The 4,405-nt window shown below is 43.1% G+C and overlaps 1 non-coding gene across 1 annotated transcript; it reads left to right on the top strand.

The window, feature by feature from the left end:
- Positions 1-301: 301 nt before the first annotated feature.
- LOC120252132 lies at positions 302-408 on the top strand. Its single transcript, XR_005533679.1, has one exon. It is a non-coding gene; the product is annotated as a small nucleolar RNA R71 (small nucleolar RNA).
- Positions 409-4,405: the final 3,997 nt, after the last annotated feature.

Raw genomic sequence — 4,405 nt, 5'->3', positions numbered from 1 at the left:
ACCACACCCGCTGTAATTAGTCACGGCCGCCACTCTATTTGAAGTTAGAAGATCTAACTTCTTACTCAAACTCTCCACTTGAGCCGCTAATGAAGTTACCGCATCTATTTCATGGAGGCCGTCCACTTTTTTCTTCTCCCTAACATTCCATTGGTAGTTGTTTAACCCCATTTCTTCAATTAACTGCCGAGCTTCATCGGGGGTCTTGATACCTAAGGTACCTCCTGCTGCCGCATCCAAGAGTTGCGTTGTACTCGGGTTCAAACCATTGTAAAAGGTTTGAACAATCATCCACTCCAGGAATCTGTGTTGCGGGCACTTTCTCAGGAGCTCCTTGAACCTTTCCCATGTCTCAAATAGAGACTCCAATTCCAACTGAACAAAGGATGAGATCTCATTCCTAAACTTTGTAGATTTTCTGGGAGGGAAATAACGGGCAAGAAAAACTTCTACCATCTCCTCCCATGTGGTGATCGATGCTCTAGGTAATGAGTGTAGCTGATAAGTGCTTGAGTAGACATATTTTTATATATATTTTACATGCATTGAGCATCATTTTTACTGTGGTTTATGTCTCATATTGTGTATTTGGTGTTCTTTTATGCATATAGATTGTGAATGCCTTGAAGAGTAAAAAGGAAGCAAAGATAGGCTATAAAGACACAATGTTGGGAGTTCTTGTTCAATTCAAGGATCAAGACACGAGAGCAGTTCATAAACGTGGAGATGTGTGCCAACTTAAAAGAAGATTCATGTCAATTCACTATTTGGAAGGGCACAAAGGCAGCCACATCTTCATATTCCTTCTCTTTGTGAAGATTGCAAGACCTCTAAAAGATACGTCGATGAAGAAAAGTTTTATAGCCTACCACATGGACGTATGCTCGGACATGTGCCTTAAGAGAAGAGTGTTCGGATCATGTTTTGTAAAAAGTATTGTAGAAATTTCACTCGTAGCAAGATGCAGAGCAAATTTCTGCTCACGCCGAAATTTCGCAATCTCACGCGTCACAAGTGGAAAAATCCACACGCAAGCATGAGGGAACGTGGATGACGCGATCTAAGGACTATAAATAGCCGTTTTTACCCTATTTTTTTCCTGATCTTTGTGCGGCTCTTGAGGGGTGAGACGGCTAGGGTTTGGAGAGGAGGTCTTTGCGGCTTTGGAGTCGCTTTCGTCACCAACTTTTGATCGATTCCTCCTCCGCTATAGCTTCAAGGAAGCCACCACAGGAACCTAGCTTTTGCAGATGGGTCCTTCAAGACGTCGAAGCTTCCATCGAGGCCATCGGGCTCATATATAAGGGGTTTATTTCTATAGTTTTAATGTACTTTCATTCATTGATGCTCGTGTTTTTGTATGTTGCTCCGTGGAGAGCTAAAACCCTAGAGGGTATTTGGGCTTGTGAACCCTAGGATTCTCATCTTTTGTGGATTTGCTTAGTGTTTCTATTTAATCCGAGTTTGATTAAGTTTTAATCTTATATTCTCATTGCTTGCTTGTTTAATTAATCGTTGTGGTTCATTGGATTTGCATGATTTGTTACTTTGATGTGAGAGAGGTCTCCATTAGAGTTAGAACTTCAAGATTTAAGAGGGTTGAGAGGGTGAGTCATGATATAGTGGAGTGTCCCCTCTAACTTCCGATTGATTGTATTCTATCTCCGTTCCTTAGGCTCTATGCAACCATATTTGATGTGAGGTGTGAGATTGAGAGATTTCTCCGCCGGGACCTTGTAGGGGGTTAGGATCCTTCGCCGGGAATTAGGATTGGATCAATCTTTAGGAATCGGATACACCTCTTGGAATCCCTAGAGTGCTTTGCAGTCATATGTGGTGTGAGGTGTTGAGATTGAGTGATTTCTCCACCGGGACCTCGTAGGGGAGTAGTATCGGTGATTGGGAGGCCGGATCCGATTATATTTGGATTTCCATGACTTAACTTACTCATCATAGAAACACTTTGCTTATTCGGGACCTAATACCTGAATCCTAGGGGGAGCATCGCCTCAATACCTCACTTTTATCGATTGAGATCTCCATCCATTTAACCCTTGCATATTCGTCTCTGTTATTCACTTCTTCGCACATTAGATCACCACACCTTTCCATTTATCATTAGGTTAGAAAGCAGAGAAGAAGTTAGTACTAGTAGCCCTGTTCCCTATGGATTCAACTACCCACTCACCGGGGTAATTATTACTTCGACACCCGTGCACTTGCGGTACATACACGCATATTTGGATGCGTGTCAGTAGCCACTGCTTCGCTCCTCCTTTTAAGGAAAATGGGAAGGCTCTCAACTTGATGGCATCATCCGTTACTCCGTTTATCTTCAGCATATCACACACCTCGAGAAAACTCTCTATATGACTATTTGGATCCTCATAGGCCAAAACCGCTGAACTCGGTGAATTGCTCGCAACATGTGGATGAATACCGCTTCAACTCAAAGTTCTCGAAAGCTGTATTAGGGGACACACGATACTCGATTGTATCCCCCAACACAAAAAGGTTTGGTATAATCGACAATGTTCGTCACGCTTTCATTCTATTCTCGCCATGTTTTTCGCATCCTTCCACTTCCAAATCGCCTAAATTAGATTGTTCTTGCACATGCTCTTTCCCTTTCTTCTAAGTGTACGCTCAAGCTCGTGATCTCCTTTAATCAATGTTGAGGGATTCCCTCGGTCATAACCTCGACCTCGCACTCCAAAAAGAAAGAAAAAGAAATCGAACGATGATAGAATAAGAAGATATGAAATAGAATGTATGGTGAAATAGCTAAGAAAACAAAGTGCAAAGTATCTCTAAACGCCTACTCCCCGGCAATGGCGCCAAAAACTTGACAAGGTCCCCTTGCGTATATCCTACAAGTGCACGGGTTTGTCGAAGTAATAATCCCGGATGAGCGGGTATCGAATCCACAGGGAGTAGGGAATAAGAACACTTAATTCGCTTCTTAGCTATGTGAAAGATTAATAGTGATAAGTGTGACAATGATTCAATTCTCAAAGGTAAAAGCAACAAGTAAGAGAGCACGAGTAAAGGAGAAGGTAAGACAATCGATAAAGATGGGGTACTCGGATAATGCTCCGCCTAGGACGATTGCTTCAAGTGCAAGAACCCTCTATTATGCTTCCTAATCAATGCAATAGTGAGTCATAGAAATCCTTCATTACATAGTCCCAAATCAAAGGTCAACTATGCCTAACTCCATACATATCCCGGAGAAGAAATCGAACAATCTCAACACTTCACACTTGCATAGAGTTGCAATGAGCTCTAGGGATTCCAAGTGATAAATCTGTTCCTAATTATAGACCTAACCCTTTGGTCCAAGTGGAAGGTCCCTAACCATGATTAAGGCCTAGATACTAAGATCACCTCAACGCTTCACTCCGTTGCACTCGCAACTAAGCCCCAGCGGAGGGTCATTCCTTAGACCTCAACGCTCCTGTAGCTCTCGACTAACCCTCTCAACCCTCTCCAACCTAGCTTTGTCTAACACTCGTGGTGTGTCACTCACTTATAAGGTTACCAACAAGAACTCTCAACCCTAGTGTCACTCTAGGGGAAATGTTCATACAATCAAGCATTCAAGGTTGGAACTCACAATAAACATCAATTAATTGAAAACATATTAAAGAGATTCAATGAAACGAATACATCCTAGGGTTCACAAATACCCAAGTACCCACTAGGGGTTTAGCTCTCCATAGAGCTAAGTACAATCAAAGAAATAGAATGTAAAAGCAATGAATCCATAGAAAAACCCCCTCGATGGTCGTGTCGATGGTCTTGTAGAGAGTGCTTTACTCGTCGTCCAAGGATTCCCTCATCCGGTATAGGATATGCCTCGACGGAAGCTCCCCTACCAACCTTCTCCTTAAGGAATGACGATGTCGGAGCCATAGAACCTCTCCAAAACCCTAGCTAATACCCCTCAAAACCATAGCTGAAGCCCTCTCTCAAGTTGGGAAAAAGATGGAGAAGAGAATCCTGAAATCGGGGCTGTATCGGCTTTAAATAGGGCTGGAGTCGGGCGACTACACGGGCCTGTGGATTTTTCACACGCCCATGTGGAATTTTCACACGGGCGTGGATAATTTCTACACGCCCGTGTGGATTCTCTGAATTCCTATTTTCTCTGCCGGTTGTGGACAGTGTTGCTACAGTACTTTGGTATAGTGCTCTGCTACAGTATACGTCCTGGATAGCTTCCCGAATCCATACTTTCATGGGGGTAACACAAACAGGCACACGTTCACATCGTGGATCACTTGCTTCTTCAATGATAGACAAGTTGGTAGAGCTCTTGTTCTATGTTCATAAGTCGGAATGCTCGAGTGTGATTGCCCTTGTGCCCTTCCAAATGGATGTTCTAACTAGAATACGAGGAGGT

The sequence above is a fragment of the Dioscorea cayenensis genome, chromosome 20, assembly GCF_009730915.1.
Source record: "Dioscorea cayenensis subsp. rotundata cultivar TDr96_F1 chromosome 20, TDr96_F1_v2_PseudoChromosome.rev07_lg8_w22 25.fasta, whole genome shotgun sequence".
Taxonomy (NCBI): domain Eukaryota; kingdom Viridiplantae; phylum Streptophyta; class Magnoliopsida; order Dioscoreales; family Dioscoreaceae; genus Dioscorea; species Dioscorea cayenensis.
The sequence above is the reverse complement of the archived record's forward strand: the minus strand, read 5'-3'. Positions and strand labels throughout refer to the sequence as shown.